This window comes from Tamandua tetradactyla, chromosome 13 (assembly GCF_023851605.1).
Source record: "Tamandua tetradactyla isolate mTamTet1 chromosome 13, mTamTet1.pri, whole genome shotgun sequence".
Taxonomy (NCBI): Eukaryota; Metazoa; Chordata; class Mammalia; order Pilosa; family Myrmecophagidae; genus Tamandua; species Tamandua tetradactyla.
The window spans coordinates 4472805-4492344 of NC_135339.1; positions in this window are offsets into that span (position 1 = coordinate 4472805).

Here is a 19540-nt window from a genome sequence, read left to right on the forward strand (position 1 = left end):
GAGTTCTTCTGCCAGAAACGGTACTCTGTTGTCACTAGCCAGGCTTTTTTTTTTTTTTCCATGTTTACTTTTATACACAAACTTTTAGCCTGGATTTCTGATGAAACTATTTTGTGTGCAACCTCCTCTGAGTGTGGTTACCTTGCATTGATCAACACTGAACCACTTGAAGTTGGCGCCCAGATCTATAAAATCAACAGCTGGCTCTGATAAGGTGCTGACTGGGCCCGTTTCTTATCATTCGGACAACCTAGAACAATACACCGTTACAGCATCTTTCAGTGATGAGAGAGCTGAAGCAAGCGATGTTGAGAAACCACCCAATTCATAAGAGGCAGAGCTGGGATTTGAACCCAGGCATGCTGGCTCCAGAGCCCACACTGCAGCGCTATTCTAAACCTTCTTAGGTCGTTCCCAAAATCTCACAGCAGCACACCAGTGGTTTTAGTCCAAATGGATCTATTTTGCAAGTCACAGGACCCATTTACTCTATGGACAAGCCTTTTCGATGCACGAGTTGGATTCGTGTTTTAGCCATCTGTGCACAGGGCCAGAGACAGAAACCATAAAAATATTGGTTATAACGCAAAAAGAGTCAGAAGCCTTGAGAAGGAGGAAGCCGAGTCCAAATAAGCTTTTAAAGGTGGTCCAGGCAGAGGTTCGGAGAAGAAGAGGTGAGGGAGCCGATGGGGTCCAGAGTGGTTTTGCCTCACCCCCAGCAGTGCCCCCTCCCTAAATCCATATCCACTCCCGCCTTCCTTCCACCAGCCTCATGGACCCCTACCAGCTGCCATGTGCTGCTGAGCATGGGGATAGCAAAGGCAAACCAACACAGCCTGGGCCCTTAAAATCCTCCACATCTAAGGGGAAGGAGACATAAATTAACATTATTAAAATACAACGTGTTAACCCTACAAATATAAATAATGCATACTTCAAAGGTATGAATCTTGTACAAAGATTAAATAATAGAGAGCTATGGAGGAAGACTACCATTGCATGCTATGGTCTATGTTTAACAGGAAGATATCAACAATACCACAGCATCAGCAGGGGTAAATAATTGTGGGGGGGAAACAACAGTTAAGGGGAGGGTTGGAGTTTCTATTTGGTCAGGGTGTTTATTGGTTATTTTTCTCTTGGGAGCAATGAAAATTGTCTAAAATTGAGAGTGTTTATGGCTATACAACTAAGTGAGGATAATGTGAGGCAGGGATTGTTGACTTTGGAACTTATGCACGATTCGTCCAGTGGATGGAGATGGCTGAAGGACAGTTAATAGTACATTTATAAAAAAGTGCTCTCATCAATTGTTACAAGTGTTCCACCCCAATACAAAGTTTTAATAATTGGGTGGTATATAGTAATCCTGTATTTTACGCATGATCATTCGGTAAACCCACAACTTCTCTAATAAAAAATTTTTTTAGAACATGTAATGTGCCAAGCAGCAGTAAATAGAGGTATTTACAAAAGCCCCATAGGAGCTGGACAGGAACAGTTCCTGCCTGGCTTCTTAGAGAAAACTTCATGTGGCTGACTGTCCCGTAATTGAAGGAGGAGACGTTTGTAAAGACGTCAAGATGTGGCCTTCCCCTCACCCCCAAACTGCTGAACCATTTGAAAGCATCATGGCCCACTCAGTAGGGACAAGAACCCAACAGTGCACAGACCCAGCCTCTATCCCTAAGGAACATGCGAGTTAGAGGGAGGAGGAGCCCCAGCAGGCCCCTCCAGTGCAGGGCTGGGAGTGTTATCTGTTCCTTCCACAAGTCTACGCAGAAGAGGGATGGATGGGCTGGGAGCTGCCTTCTTCCCACGCCGGGGCTGGTGAGGGAGCTGGTAATGACCATGGGTCCACCATCTCATGCCCTTGGACCAACGACCTCCTGCGACAAGGGCTGCTGGGTGAGCAGGGATCACGGGTGACCTCACAGGGTCATGTTGAAGGAGGAGGACTGAACCCCGTGGGGCCAGGGACTGAGAAGGATCCAGAGTCATGCTGAGCTGAGGGTGCTTCTGTTTTACTTTCCTTTCCACTGATTGGGAGAGGAGAGGAGAGGTGGGGGGAGATCTATTGGGAGACCATTTCAAAAGTCCCCGCGAGTTACAGCTTGGAGGGTGGGGGGATGAAAGTGGAAAGATGTGGAGAGAGAAAGGAGGCGGAGATAAAATTGGCAGACTCCTGGGGAGATCATTCACTTACATAATTGAGCCTTTGGCTTCTGTGCTTATTCTTGTTTTTATTCCAACTTCCCATGGATATCTTCCCTGATGTCTCCATCAGCTCATTGTTGCAGGAATGTTTGTAGATGGAAAACTTTCTGGACTCACGCACACATGGAAATATCATTTTCTTGCATTGACATTTACCTGGCTGCAAGCAGAATTAGTCTCTTTCAAAATCCTGTAGATGTGCCCTGGCAGAGAGAAGGCCTGAAATTAGCCCGGGTTTTGTAGGCAATTTTTTTTTCCTAATTTTAACGTGAAAATGCTCTCGGAATATATTTTTGTGATTTGTCTGATGGTCCATGGTTTCCTGGGTTTTTTTGAAGATGCCAGGTTCTTTTCCTAAAATTTTCTTTTATTTTCAAGTATTGTTGGTAAGCCTTCCTTTAACTATCAGGGTAATGCCAAATTTCCATGGAGCTGCAGAACTTCTCTCAAGACACAGAGAGCATTTTCTTTGGTTTTTCCTTGATTCATCTTTGAACATGGATGCCTGCAGTATACAAGCAGCCAGGGAACATGGCACAGAGAGAGAGTCAATGTTAGAGCTGTTGTGCCGGTTATATATTGCTGTGTCACAAACGCCCCCAGTCGGTGCCATGGGACAACGACCATTTTGTTAGGTTCTCAGAGCCTGTGCTGAGGAATCCAGACAGGGCATGATGGCAATGGTCTACTCTGCTGAAATTGTCTGGAATCTTCTGCTCTCACACATCTGGTGTCTGGGCTGGGATGACTCAGAGGCTGAGCTCAGCTGGTTTTGCTGACTGAGGCACCTGCAGATGGTCTCTCCACGTGGCCTGGCAGCTCCAATGAGAGGAGGAGTACCCCAAAAGTGAGCACCCGGAGCCTTCCAGGAGAACCGGATGGAAGCCACGGGTCTTCTAGGATCCAGCCTTGCCACGGACCCAGCACCTCTTCTGCCAACACTCTGTTGGCAGAAGCAGTCAAACCCACCAGGCGGCAAGGGGAGGGCACAGTGCCTCCACCTCTTGATGGGAGAAACATCACAGAATTTGGGGTCACGTTTTTAAGCTGCCGCCGGAGGGCACTGATCAGAGGTGGGAGCCTCCCTCCACATGGAAATGGTGATGTCAGCCGCCAAACCCACATGCCAGCCACCAGTGTGTGTGTGTGTGTGTGTGTGTGTGTGTGTGTGTGTGTGTGTGTGTGTGTGTGTGTGTGTGTGTGTTCTTTCCAGGGACGGCTCGGTGCCAGCCTGAGCGAGCTCCCCCCAAATTCAGCCTCCCAGAGCTGGGGTCCAGTGCTACCGTGCCCAGGGAGGGGCGGTGAGGTTTAAATGCCTCTTCTGCCCAGGTCCACTCAAACACCGACAAGTAGCAGAGGTTCCTAAGCAGGGCCCTTGTTCTCATTTCTGGGCTCCAGAGTCAGGCGTCTGCTGCAGGAAGGCTGGACTGCACACGACCTACTCATCTCGACAAAGACTCTGGCATCCTTCCCTCCAGTCTTTAGAACCCCATCCTTCTTCTGCCTCATCCTCCACCCCGAGCTCCCTCCCTCTCTCTCCTCACCTACAACCCTTTTCTGGAAGCATCTACAGACCTCTAAGTGAAAGAGACCTCGACCACCCCCTCCTGCCTCATGATGTACTCATGCTTTCCCTTGTTTTCTTGAGAAAATTGTCTGAAAATAATTTATCCTCAGGCATACAGGGTGGAAGGAAGGGTTTCTAGCTCTCTGCTCCCCTCTACCATGCTTGCTGTTTAGAAGAAAGCAAGGTCTCTTAGGAAGTTTGGGTGAATTCACTGTATAATTTAAATTCTAAGAAAGATTGTGACAAAGTGGGAACAAAACTTAGAAAGTTCTGGCTCCTGGTTGATATAACGGAGGAAAATAACTCGTTTCTCCCCCTAAGCTGGCTAGAATTCCCGAGGCTATGAAGAGGCAGGAGGTGTCTGACTGCACAGCGCTCTGGACCCACAGGGAGTCCCCTAGCCTAGCATTGCAGAACAAGGACTTGGGTGGTGTCGCTGGAACTTTGTGGTCCCACTTCGTAGGTCCGGGGACGGCTCTGGCTCAGCCACAAGGGGCATCCCCACAAGGGCTGGTCCCAGCGATGCCAGCACTCCCCAAGTGGAAGGGCTGGCACGCAGCCCCGTGGGTCTTTGTGGTGCATTGCTTTCCACGGAAAGTGGCGTTTCCCCCTCGGACTAACTGAAACTGCCATCACCTTCAGCATTTGACTCAAGCCCAGTGTATCCAAGACTTTGTCCGGGATGGCTCCAACCACAGGAATGCTGGACTGCCTGTCCTGCTCTGCCACAGTTGCCACGACACCACACCATGGGTCGCTTCAACAATGAGGGTTATTGGCTCATGTTTCTGAAGCCAGGGGAAGTCTGAGACCAAGGCACTGCTTTCTCCGCAGTCTGGACCATTCCTGTGCTGCCCGCCGACATCCTTGGGTGGGGTTCTCGTCTTAGCTCCTGAACCCCTGCCTTGTATCATATGGCGGCACCCTCTCCTTTCCCATCTGGGGTCCATTGACGTCTGGCTCCTGGCTTCGCCCCATGGTTTTCTCTTCTGATATCTCTATTCCTTCTGCTTTAAAGACCTCCAGTAATCCTAGTTAAAGCCCACCATCATTCAACTGAAATAACACCTTCAAGGGATTCTAAGCACAACGGGTTCACACCCCCACGGATGCGGACTTAGATTCAGTTTACGTCTAAACTGGGCTACAGATTTCAATCTAGCACACTTCCCTGCACTCAGCACTCACAGTGTGAGGGGGGAAAATGCATCCAGTTGTTTTTGTTTTCCAACTATATGTTTTCATCCCGCTTTGTCACCTGGAGGGCAAGATTCTTGCCCTGTAAGCTTCAGTCGGATATCATCCAAGGCCGCCTCCAACAAAGTGATGGGGGGTCCACTGAAAACTGGCTTGCAATGATGGCATTTCCAGCCGCCGCCTCTGATTGTTGGCAGGTTGATTGCAGCTCCTAGGAAGAGGCTCCTCCTTGGCTAGCCCAGAGCCTCCACTTCCAGCTCATTTTTTCTGGACAACGAGACACTCTCAGAGAGTCCGGTTGATGCCCAGCCTGACCTGGCATTGATCTTTCTTTTTGCGAAGACTATTCAAGACTGAAAATAGCATCTCTCTTCCAGCACATCCTGGGGCATCTTCTGGAGGCTGAGAAGGGTTCCTCCCAGAGCGGGAAGGGGAAGACATCAAAAGCCCACTAACCCCTCAGTTCAGAAGGTCACACCCTATGGGAAAAAACAAATAACTGCTCTTGGAAATCCCATGACAAACTGCAGAGCCCTCCCGTACATTTTATAGGATCACAGCACACCCATCAACTCCAGCCTTGGGGGGAAAGCGCAGAAGGAGCAAAGTTTACAGAGAAGGCCAACTGCCATTTTTGACAGAGAGAAGCACTCTTCTACAAAGCTGAACCGACAATATTTGATAATGGTGTCATTAATCTCCTCTTTGGTCACCTCTGCAACCTACTTCCCCTGCCTATAAATCAGCTGTAAGTTCTGTGACACTGTTGTTGAGTTTCAAAGTGAAGGCCTCCTCTGCCTCTTCACATCTCTACTTGATACCTGACAGACGGTGCTAAGTTTGGCAATGGTCCTCTTGTGTTTCTGGCCACACTGAGCCCCTGAGGTCACCGCCAAGGGGTGGGGGTGGCGGAGAGGTGGCCAGCCTCAGAAAGCAGAGCTGCCTCTGTCCCAGGTGGCCATGTGAGGCCCACAGTCCCCTCGTCCGGGGCTCAGCCGTGGCCACTGACTCCAGACAACGTCATCTGACTAGCAGCACCCAGTTTGGTGGCTGAGTGGTCGCCTGAACGCCTAACCTCTTCTGTGAGCGTCACGCTCACCCGTCACATCCAATGGCCTCGATGATCCTGGAGAGGGCTGAATAGTTCCCCACGAGAATTCTTGCCTATCCGATACCCCAGCACGTGACCTTATTTGGACGAAATTAAGATGAGGTCATACTGCACTCAGGTGGGCCCCAATCCACTGGCTGGTATCCTTAGAAGAAGAGGGGAGGGCCAGGGATGCAGAGAAGAAGCCCACGTGATGATGGGGGCAGAGGTGGGAGCCACAGGCCCACAAGCCAAGGCGCCCCAAGGTTTGCCCCCAGTCCCCAGAGGCCAAGACAGTGGTCTGCGATGCCTCCTCTCTCAGCCTCCAAAAAGGAACCAAGCCTTGAAGTCCAACGTCCAACCTCCTCAATTGTCAGAGAATAAAGTCTTCTGCTTTAAGCCATGCAGTGTGTCACCATTTGTCACGGCAGCCCTAAGTGCCCAGGCACTCCACTGGGTCGTGGCTTTAAGCCATTGCAGACGGTGGGGTAAATGCCTGCACAGCCATATTCCTGTGGGGTCCGGGGAAGATCATCCCAAGGTTTGCCATGGTAGAAGTCTTCCCTGTGATGCCTGGCTAGGCTGACTGCCTGAAGGTGACTCAGCCCCCACCCTCTGCCCCCAGCAGGCCACCCCCTGCTCTGGCCACACTGGGTCTCAGCTTCTGTCCTCTAGTGGAAAGGACAGCCCAGGCCCTGAGCCGGCTGCCCTACCCCTCCTGCCCCCCCTACCCAGCCGGAGGGTCCTTCAAGAGCAGGTGTGTATCGGCATCTTCCTCACGGTGGGGTCGCCAGCCCCACGCGCGCTCCCCAGCTCCAAGGACGAACACTTTTGCCTAGAGCGCAGCAGACATCCGGTTTCCTGGCGCACCGGCCTGCCCTCTTCCCACTGACGCGGCAATTCCAGAATGGGCAGCCTCCCACCCTGTGCCAGACCTCTGAATCATTCCATCAGGAAGAGGTAGAATGTTCCAGCCAGACGGCTTTTAACATCTCTTCAGTCCCTACAAAACTGGGTGCAGGGAACACCTGGGCATTACCTCCAGCCGTCCCTGAGGGAAGGGGCTGCTCAACCCTCCTCCAGGTGGGCAGCGGTAAGTTCAACAACCAACATGATGCGGGGGAAAGTCTACCAAAGCTGAGCCTTTGTGGGGTGCACTGTCCAAATGGAGGGGGGTGGGGGCGTGACCCCTTTTGCAGCTTTTATTGGTATTGAAATGATGAGTCATCAGCAGATCCAGGCATGGTTCTCGCGTCATTCAAGGCCAGTTCCATGGTGACACCCAATCAAAACTTCCGTACCGCATTCAGGATCTAAGGCTTTTCTTTCCGTTCTTCCAGCAGCGTTACAAAGGGAAGCATAAATAAATTCTAGGCAGGCAGAGACTTTTCACAGAGTCCCTCAGACCTTGGGCTCCTTTTCCCTTTCTCTGTTGTAGTCTGCCAAGTCTACTTTCCAAGTCGTCCACCTTCCAACAGACAGAGACTCGCTGCTCCTTGCTTAAGAACCAAAAGAACCACTGTCTATGAACAACATTTTCTCTCCTACCCAAAAGAAAAACCATTATATAGGGAAGCAAGAGGCTCCTATGGGCCTTCTACAAAGATTCTAAAGCATTCAGGTCACACACAAGGTTTCACACACTTACACACCCTCTCAGGCCTCACACTAGTGTTGGAAGCACTCCTGGAATATGAAAGTGTTGGGATGCATCCAAAAGGTGGATTGGATTCCACAGGTACAAAGGAAGAACATCTGAGAAAGAACATCTGAGAAAGGACACCATGATGTTGTGTCCACGAGCAGCATGCAGAGGAGACAGTACCAGCTACACAAGTCAGAAGGTGCCGGCTGAGGCTCCACGACTTCAGTTACTCCCTTTGGAACCTTGTCTGTCACTTAAACCTCAGCCTCCCTTTCCATACCTGTTTCTTGGGGAGCCTATAAATCCCAGCCCAGCTGCATCCTACAGTGCATATGATACAAATACCTAGAGGTCTGTGTAAGGAGTAACTTTCTAGGTCATTACGTGTTTCTTTTGTGAAAGTCAAAGTCTAGCAATAGGAGAAGAGACGTTAGAAGGTCAAGTTTGTCCAATGATGTGAGTGCCTCCAAACATGGAAGTCACTGGATGCTAACCTGATTAAGAACTAGTTCTAGAGAGACAAAAGAATTCAAGAGGGATAAATGGAACTTATATTTATTGAGCAACTGCTATGTGCCAGGCACAAGATTTTGCAAAGCTGATATTCAATATGTCCACTTCATTGACGTGGAAACAGAGGTGCTGAGAAGGTGAGTGTGTGTGTATTCACACCTACAAGGAAGTTTAAGAGTTCAGTCTCAGAGCCTGGTCTCCGGACACAGAACGGAAGGACTTAGCAGAAAGTAAAGAGGAGTGGAAAATATTCTCACAACTCTTAGATCATGAGGATTCCTTGAGTTACAGAGAGCCCTAAAGCTTCCTACACATGTGTTTTTACCTTGTTGGGCCTGTTAACTTAAGGACCATTTTCTAGGCCCTCGTACCTCTCTGCCTTCTCAAATCCTGGCCTGTGATCATCTTCCACTTGGCAGACTTATACGCCTCATTTGAATCCTTCCCGTTCTCTTTCCCCTCTGTTCCCACAAGCTCGTTGCATGTTCCTAGTTCAGTGCTCTTCCTGCTGTAGTCAAATGCATCTGCTTTGTGCATTCCTTCAGACAACAATTTTTTTTAAAATGCCTCATGTCTTCCAAAATTATGGGACCCACGACTAATGATTGCACATCTGCTTTGTCTCAAAAGTGAACACGCACCAGGCCAGGGCATTATCTCCAGACTAGTCTTAAAAGCTCTCAGCACTCTCGGAGCTCACAGGGCATCCATGAGCAATCATTCAGTTAATAGATTGTGAACTATTTCTGCATCACTCCCACAGATAGCCTTGCAGCCTAGGTTTCAGGAAAAGCTAGGAAGAAGAAATTGAGGCTAACCTGGGTCAGGCCAAAGGCCGAGGAAATAATTAAAATTCTCATTCAAAGAGAGGTGGAACAAAGTGCTTCTCCAGTGCAGAAAAAGAACAGAGACTCTAAAAAAAAAAAAAAATTAAAAAGCACATCCCAAAAGGTTGAAAAAAGGGGAAAGCAGAAGGCTGGGCAAGTTTCCTGTGCAAGGCAGCAAATGGCACCCTGACAGCCTCTTTCTTCCTTTGCACCCTGCTTCTGGGTAGGTCTCAGTAATTTGAATTTAGGTCCACAAACCTGAATCTCTTTCTTTAAAACCAAAAATGCTCCCTGGCGTGCATTTCCCTAGCATCTGGGTTTCAAACCATCTCCATCCAAAATTTAAATGCATAATGGGACCAGATTCATATTTTTGCAAAAAATTAGGAACTTAAAACTTGGCTAACTTTGCAAATTACAATTCCTTAGAGAGATATCCTCTACTGTTTCTTTACCCAACATTGATGATTCATATCTAAGATTCATTCTCAAGTTTTTACCTAATCGTCTTCTAATTATTTATGGAAAATTAAGGCAAATGTATGTTTGAAAAAAGTCCAGTCCTGCATAAAGATAAAAAATCTGAAAAATAAATCTCCCTCACAGGCTCCTTAATAGAGGCAATCATGATTATTAGTTTTTGTGTGCTTCCAGAAACTTCTGTGCATAGACAGACCCATGCATTCACTTTCTTTTCAAACCATTTTCTACACACATGAGAGCACTCAGTACCCAGGCTTCTGCATCTCACTTTTCCTTGCTATAACAATATATTTCAGCACATATAGACCCACTCATTCTTTTTCAAGATTGCTTTGTATTTTATTTCATGGAAGAATGATAATGCGTTTCACCAAACCCCAGTAGCTTGGCATTTGGTGCTTTCCATCTTTTGCTTTCATGGATAATACTGCACCCTTGTCAGTGTGTCTCTCTGCACTCGCGTGAGCATGCCTAGGGCATGAGTTCTCGGAGGGGCCACTTAAAGGGACCTGTGGATGTGAACCTCGTTCGTTTGTTAGAAGCTGCCAAATTGCACTCCAAAGACATTGTGCAAATGCGCACTCATGGCAAATTATGAGAGTCAAGTCCCCAAATCCTGCCAACTGGCTACGAAAAAGCAGAACAGTGGTTACCAGCAATGGGTGTGGCAAAGAAAGAGGAGTTATTGCATAATAGGTATGAATTTAAGTTTGGGATGATGAAAATAGTCTGAAAATAGCGGTGAAAGTCACGCAATATTGCAATATATCTAATATCACAGAACTGTCCACTTAAAAATGATTAAAATGCTTTCTATGTGATATATATTTTACTACAATTAAAAATAAAGAAAATTTTTAAAAATTATACTTAAAAAAAAAAGACAGTTGACCCTTTGCTATGGTTGATAGTGAACAGTGGTGTACCATCATTCCTTTTTAATTTTAGTCTTCCCTCCCAGGAATTGCCTCTGCATGTTTTTTGTCAATTTCTCAGTCAAGCTTTTGATTATTGATTTGTAAATGCTGGCTTTTACATTCATGACATGTGGAGCAAATATGTTTCTCTAGTTTGACATTGTCTTTTAATTTAAATTCTGCCTTTTTTTTTTTCTTGAAGAATTTTGGTTTTATTTTTATGTCCTCATATCCGTTATTCTTTTCTCTTAGAGTTTCTGGGTTTTGTTTGTTTTGTTTTACTTTGAAAGACCTCACCCATTCTCTGGAGAGATGTAAAAGACTAAAGTAAACGGAGAGGCATACTTTGGTCTGGGAGAGGAACTCTCAGTTTGTGTCATCTAGTAATAAATAATTTAATGTGATCACAATAAAAATCCAAACATTTTCTTTTTTTTTAGAAACTTGATAATTAAAAAGAAATAACAACAAAACTAAATATTCAGGAATACTCAAGAAAGAATCAGAAAAAAATTGTTAGGAGGGTGCGGCAGAAAGGTTTGCCCTACCAGATGTTAAAAGTTATTAAGAAACTGAAGTAATTAAAATCCAGTGGTCCTGGGGCAGAAAAAAACAGACAAAGAAATAGAACAAGGCAGAATCAATAAATGCACCCAAGTATAAATGCAAACTTTAGATTTTACAAGTGAATTTTAAATAGTAGGGGGAAATGAGGTATTGAATAAGCAGTGTCATGACAACTGGCTAATTGGGGAATCAGAGGCCAGAAGCAGAATCTCCTACATAAATCATTGCATCAAACTCATTTTCACCTTTGACAACTACATAAGCATAAAAAATGAAATTATAAGTGCATCAGGAGAAAATGCATTTTTATAAATTGGGATCAATAAAGCCTCTCTAAGCATGCACAGAGTTACTTAGTAAATACAGGAAAATGTGTGTGAAATATAAACGTTTCTGTAAATCTTCATGATCAAAATAAAAAGACAAGGTAAAAGCCTGGAAAAATAGACTTACAATAAGCATGACAAAGGATGAGGACCCACAACGCACAGAGAATTTTTTTCAAATGACTGAGAAGTGTGGAGATAAAGGTAATGATCAAAATTAATGTATTAGAAAGCAATAAGAACATGATAAATAAAGCCTAGAACTCAGAAAAGGAAAGGTATGAAAAAGAAAATGACCATTATCAAGTACTGTTAGTGGGAACACACTTGGCAATACATGGAATCCTGTGGCCTTGCCAATATTTGACCACTTTCGAACTACAAAATCAAAATTGTCACAACGTGCATATTCTTAGAATCAAGAGCACTACTTTTAGAAGTGAAAAAATACCTGAAATTGTGCAGCAGATGGATATACAATGAGCTTATTGTCATTGGATTGGTTTTTAAAAAAAATGCAAGTCTGAAAATACCAAGTGGTGGGCAGGGTGGGGAGCCCCGGGGGCTCCTACACATGGCTGATGGGAGTGACAAGTGCGAAGCCAATGAGGGGGTCATGTTGCAGGGCCCCCCAGAGCGGAAGGGAACAAGGGCACATAGCTTCTGACACAGCATCCGCTCTCCTCGGATTGCACTTGCTGTGTAACTTGTTCACCCACAAGCTGGCTGACTGGAGTAGAGGCAGGAATTCTCTCTCTTGACTGTCGAAATCATCACACCTCCTTTCAAAGCCTTCAACCGATTGGACAAAACTTTGCTCATTGCTGAAGGCAATCCCCTCAGTTGATACTGGATGTCATCAGCCATAGATGCAGTCAAATTAATGATGATTTAAGTCCACGAGATGTCTTCACAGTAGCAATCAGGCCAGCGCTTGCCTACCCAACAGTTGGACACCATCAGCTGGCCAAGTTCACACACGAACCTAACCATCACATACATGTTTCCTGTGTACATGTGTGAGAGTTTCTCTAGAATGCACACACAACTACATGCATGAATTATGTGTCTATAACCTAGAGAATCTCTTTCTCTCATCCACACATGCACATTCACACATATATGGTAACATGTACAAAGAAATTAATTTGCACCATTGTTTATAATAGGATAAAAATGGAAATGACTTAATTGTCACTCAGTAGAGAAATGTGTATGTAAGCTGTTGCGTAGTCAGACAATGGAATATTAAGACAGTTAAATGAACAAATTAGCTCTACATGTATCTACATGGCTAAATTTTAAAACCAAGTAGCAAACTGATGTGTTTAATAATATTCCATTTATGTATGGATACATTCGAATGTAGCAAAATCATACAATAATACATGTTAGTGAACCATACCCAACTCCAGAAAGTGGTGCCGACAGGAGAGTAAGCAGGAAGAAAGGAATAAGACCTTTTCAGCTTTATCTCTAATGTATCTTCTTAAACATTCTGAAACACATCTGGCAAAATATTAATATGTTGAAATTTTGTAGAGGAATCACTCTATATGTTTTAGTGATGAATATATTTACTATTGTATTCAACTTTTTAACACACATATATAAAACTTTACGTGAATAAACTTTTTGTTTGCTTTCTTCTTAGCAGTCTATTTTCTTCATTTTTCAGTACATACATCTCTCTTTTCTCTCACCCTTCCTCCTTGCACCCACATCAGCCCCTCCAAACACACTCACATCGCCCATGATAAGGACAATTATGTAAGCTTCTACACTGCCCCTGCACATATGATCCCACACACAAGTGTGCATTATATTTGGATATTTGTGTGTATGAACATAACAATACATAAAGAGAGAGAGAGAATGGAGGGAAGAGAGAAATCTCTTCAATCATTGTTTTCATACTGAAGTAGGATCAAAGTATATACTTTCTTCATCTTAATTTTCCAACTTGTTAGGGATGAATCACGTCCCCCACCAAGTCTTAATCTGAGTTCCTGTAGATGTGAACTCATTTGTAAATAGGACCTTTGGAAGATGTTATTATTGGTTAAGTTGCAACCATACAGAATCCAGGTGGATCTCAATCCATATGGCTCAAGCCTTATAAAGACAGGAAATTTGGACACAGTCAGTCAGTAGAAACCAGAAAACCAGTAGAAGCCAGAAGTCAGAAGTTAGAGGGAAAAGAGGCATTGCCATATGAAGCCGGCTTGCCATTAGCAGGGCAAAAGAAAGCGTGGCCTTACAGACATCTTGATAGTGGCCTTGGAAGACAGTAAACTCCAGTTGCTTAAGCCAACCCATTGAATGGTATTTCTCACAGCAGCTCTAGCAAACTAAGACATCACTCAGCAACACCCAAATGGAACAATGGAATTTCCACTAATTTAATTAGTCGTTGTAACTTTTTCTTCCTGCCACCTCCCCTTTCTCTCTCCCCTATATATGACAGGAAAGGTCATAATATGACCTCGTATGCTACAAAGGATGAATTGATAATCTTTTTTCTTGTTTACTTGAAAATACCTTTTCATACTTTTTCAGTCAAACAGCACCTTGAATGTATAGAATTATTGGGCCTCTCACACTTTTTAATCTTACTCTAAAAATATCGTTGAGCTAGAGTTTGAGGCAAGGGGGATCTTATTCCCTTAATAAATTATTTTCTTCTTCCTGGATGCTTTTAAGATTTTTATTCATTTCAAAGTCTAATAATTTCCACAGACTACGTCTTAGAGAATGATTATTTACAATGTATTTTTCCTAGGACAGAATAAACATTTTTGATCTAACAATTTAGGTCTTTTGTCATTTCAAGGGAGTTTTTTTTAAAAACTCTTAAAAATCCTTCCAGAGAATGTCCTCAACATGATAAAGGGAATATATCAAAAACCCACAGCTAACATCATCCTCAATGGGGAAAGACTGAAAGATTTTCCTCTAAGATGAGAAACAAGACAAGGATGTCCATTCAACATTGTGCTAGAAGTTCTAGCCAAAGCAATTAGATAAGAAAAAGAGATAAAAGGCATCCAAATTGGAAAGAAAGAAGTAAAACTCACTGTTTGCTGATGGCATGATATTAATGTTGAAAATCCCAAAAAATTCACACAAAGCTGCTAGCGCTAATAAATGAGTACAGCAAAGTGGTAGGGTACGAGATCAACACCCTAAAATAAGTAGCATTTTATACACTAGTAATGAGCAATCTGAGGAGAAAATTAAGGGAAAAAAATCCATTTACAATAGCAACCAAAAGAATCAACTCCATAGAAGTAAATTTAATCAAGGGTACAAAAGACCTATACACAGAAAACTATAAGAAATTGCTGAAAGAAATCATGGAAGACCTAAATAAATGGAAGGGCTACCATGTGCATGGATTTGAAGACTAAATGTTAAGATGTCAGTTCTATCCAAATTGATTTATAGATTCAATATAATACCAATGAAAATTCCAACCAACTTACTTTGCAAAAACAGAAAGACCAATAACTAAATTTATTTGAAGGGCAGTGTGCCCGACACAGCTAAAATTATCTTGAGAAAGAAAAATGAAGTGGGAGTTCTCACACTATCTGAGTTTAAAGCATACTATGAAGCTACAGTGGTCAAAACAGCATGGTACTGGCATAAAAATAAATATACTGACCAATGAAGTTGAATAGAGTATTCAGATATAGACCCTCTCATCTATGGACAACTGATCTTTGATAAAACAGTCAAGCCAACCCACCTGGAACAGAGCAGCCTATTCAATAAATGCTGTTTGGAGAACTTGATATCCATAAGCAAAAGAAGGAAAGAGGACCCATATCACATACCTCATACAAAAATTAACTCAAAGTATTTCAAAGCCCTAAACATCAGCGTTAAGACCTTGCACTGGTTTGAAAGGACTTGTGTACCCTAGAAAAGCCATGTTTTTATCCTAATTCAATCTGGTGGAAGCAACCGCTTCTCTTAAACCCTATTTATTGCTGTGTGTTGGAAACTTGATTAGATTTTCTTCATGGAGATGTGACTCACTCAAGAGTGGGTGTTAAACTGGATTAGGTGGAGACATGTCTCCACCCATTCCATGTGGGTCTTGATTGGTTTTACTGGAATCCTTTAAAAGAAGAAGCAGTTTGGAAAAAGCTAGAGAATGATAAGAGAGAAAGCTGTGAGATGCTGAGAGAGCAGAATGCCACGGAACAATGAAGATCAGAGTCCACCAGACAGCGACTTTGGGAGATCAAGAAGGAAAACACTTCCCAGGGAGTAGAAGGAAGCTTGCAGATGATGCCATGTTCACCACGTGCCTTTCCACTTGACAGAGAAACCCTGAACTTCATCAGCCTTTTTGAATCAAGGAATCTTTCTCTGGATGCCTTAGATTGAGCATTTCTATAGACTTGCTTTAATTGGGACATTTACTCTGCCTTAGAGCTGTAAACTAGCAACTTATTAAACTCCCCTTTTTAAAAAACCGTTCCATTCCTGGTATATTGCATTCTGGCAGCTAGCAAACTAGAACAAGACCATAAAACTATTAGAAGAAAATGTAGGGAAATATCTTATAAATCTTGTCATAGGAGATGGTTTCCTAGACCTTATACCCAAAGCACAAGCAGTGAAAAAAGAAATAGATAAATGGGAATTCCTCAATATCAAACACTTTTGTGCATCAAAGAACTTTGTCAGGAAAGTAAAAAGGCAACCTAAGCAATGGGAGACAATATTTTTAAACCACGTATCTGATAAGGATTTAGTATCTAGAATATATAACAAGATTCTTCAAATGAACGACAAAAAGACAAACAGCCCAATTAAAAAATGGACAGAGGGCATGAACAGACACTTCTCAGAAGAGGAAATACAAAAGGCTAAAAGGCACACAAAAAGATGCTCAACTTCCCTGGCTTTTAGGGAAATGCAAATCAAAACTACAATGAAATATCTCACACCCACCAGAATGGTCATTATCAATAAAACAGAAAACACAAGTGCTAGAGAGGATGTGGAGAAAGAGACACTTATCCACTGTGGGTGGGAATGTGAAATGGTACAACCACTGTGGAAGGCAGGTTGGTGGTTCATCAAAAAAATAAATATAGAATTTCCATACTGGGTATATGGGCAGAGGAACTGAAGGGCACAAATGGACATTTGCACACCAATGTTTATAGCAGCATTATTTATGATTGCCAGGAGATGAAAACAGCCCAAATGTCCATTAATGGATGAGTGACTAAACAAGCTGTGGTATATACATACTATGGAATATTATGCAGCTGTAAGACAAAATAAAGTCATGAAGCATATAACAATGTGGATGAGCCTTGAGGACACTATGCTGAGTGAAATTAGCCAGAAACAAAAGGACAAATACTGTATGGTCTCACTGATATGAACTAACCTTAATGAGTGAACTTTGAGAGTCAAAGGACACAGGTTATCAGGAGATAGAAAGAGGAGAGAGATTAGACACTTGGAACTGAAAGAAGACAGATTGTGCAACAGGTCTGATTGTAAAAATGCAGAAATGGATAGCACAATACTACCTGATGGTAGCACAATAATATAAGACATTGAATGAAGCTGAATGTGAGTTTGGTTGAAGGACACAGGCTGGGGGAACACGTGAAACCAGAAGGAAAGGTAGAGGATAAAGAGTGAGACAGTGTAATTTAAGAAAGCCTAGAGTGGACAAGGATGGCGATTAAATGTGCAAATATACAAACGTTTTGTGTGAAGGAGAACAAAGGAATCTCAACATTGCAAGGGATGGAAAATGAATGGTATAAAGGAAAATGTAGAGTCAATGCAAGTTTGGGTCTATAGTCAACAGTAACATTGTAATATGCTTCCACTGTAAGTAACAAATGCATTACGCTAAAACTAAATATCAACAAGCAGGGGTATGGAGGAGAGTATGGATTCTTTGCAGAAGGAAAGAAAATGTCATATAGATTATATGACAATGTCATATAGATTATATCTCATATAGATTATGGTAGTGAGGGCACATCTGTTTACTTAGCTTGGATTGTATGATGTGCAAATAAAACTGTTTAAAGATGAACATAGAGAAACAAGTGCTAGAGAAAATGTGGAGAAAGAGCTGTACCTATGCACTGTTGATCAGGAAGCTCAGAGGCGCAGCCCCTTGGAGGGCAGTGTGTGGTTCCACAGGAGGCTGGGGTGGGGTTGCCACAGGATTCTGAAACCCCATTGCTCAGTATATATCTGGAGGAACTGAGTGTGGGGACAAACGAATGGACATTTGTGCACTGGTGTTTATGGCAACTGTGTGTGTAATTTGCAGTGAATGGAGGTGGCCAGAGGATACAACCACTGAGGAATTGAAGGGGAAATTGTGGTGTTTACGTGCAACAGACCACTGAGCTGCTGCAAGAAGGAATGAGGCTGTGAGGCATGCAACCAGAGGAATGAAACTTAAGGACAGTATGTTAAATGAAATATGAGAAACAGAAAGACAAATATTATCATACCTCACTCATATGGACTAACTATAATATAAAAATTTGGTGAACTAAAGTTGAGCGCATGGGATATCAGATTGGGGCATATTGTAAAGGACCCTAGATTGTAGGCTCTTACAACAGTCACTTACATTCAGGATTTGTAATTGTTATTTCTAAATTCTGAGATACTGAGTTATTTGTATATAACCTGGTCATTTCCTGAAACTTCCAGTATTTATGTGACACCTGAGACTCAGAGTCTATGAATGTCAGCATTACCCCATTCAGCAATGGTTAAAATAGTTGAAAAAGTGATCAGATTTTGTCTAGAGATATGAATAAGCTGATCTGGATAGGACTAAGGTAAATCAGAACACTGGGTAAAGGATGATATGGGCTATGTTTTCAAACTTCAACCTCTGTGAAAGATTAGAGGGAGAGATTTTTATTTGGTGCAAAATTTATATTTTGGGTGGCACATCATCTAATTTAACTTGTATGGTCAATTTACTTGAACACCATAATTACATGGAATCATGACTAGTCGGCGAGATCGCGGTGGTTTGTACAGATTAGTGTGATGCCCTGATATATCCCTGAGTAATTTGGGCAGAGAATAAAAAAGGTATTTGAAAAGTCCCCTTGGAGGAGGGGGGGGGGAGGAGGAAATATTCAACTTCCCCACTGATATTCTTGAAAGCAGTGGGGACAACCAAATCAATAGGCTGAGCCTTCAATCTTGGGGCCCGCCCCTGTGAAGTTTATTCCTGCAAAGGAGAGGCTAAGCCTACTGATAACTATGCCTAAAGTCACCCCTGGAGAGCTTCTTTTGTTGCACACATGTGGCCTTCCTCTCTAAGCCAACTCAGAAGGTGAACTCACTGCCCTCCCCACTACATGGGACAGGACTCCCAGGGGTGTAAATTTCCCTGGCAATGTGGGACCTGATTCCCGGGGCTGAGCCTGGACCCAGCATCATCAGAATGAGAAAACCTTCTTGACCAAAAGGGGGAAGAGAGAAATGAGACAAAATAAAGTGTCAGTGACTGAGAGATTTCAAACAGAGTCGAGAGGTTATCCTGGAGGTGATTCTTACACATTTCAATAATTTTCAAAGCACACTTCAACAAGTAGTTCCAGGTAGGCAAACCAAGTACATGAAACCTTTATAGCGTCTCAGTTTGACCGTAGGTTGTTCTTTTTTTAAAAAAATATTTTTATTGCAAAATATCCACACATTATACAGCTATCCCTCTTTAGTTTATGGTGTATTGGAGAGGCTGGAGCGAAGTACCTGAGACTACTGAACTGTGTTCCAGTCGCCCTGATTCCTGAAGGCGGCTGTGTAACCATGTAGTTTCTACAGTGCGACTGTGTGGTTGCGTAAACTTTCTGTCTGATGCTCCTTTTCTCCAGGGTTTGAATAAATGAGTAAAAAATAACAATAGTAAGGATAAAAATAAATAACTAATAGGGGGAGATATAGGGTAAAAATCTGGTAGAATGAAATACTGCATGTAGGTGAATGAGAAGGTGTGGGAAGTGCTGTATGAGTGCCTTTTTTCTTTTCATTTTGTTTCTTTTTCTAGAGTGATACAAATGTTCTAAAAATGATCATGGTGAAGGATACACAGCTATGTGACGGTACGTGGGCCACTGCTTGCATAATGTGGTTGGACTACAATATCCATGTGTGGGTATTTCAC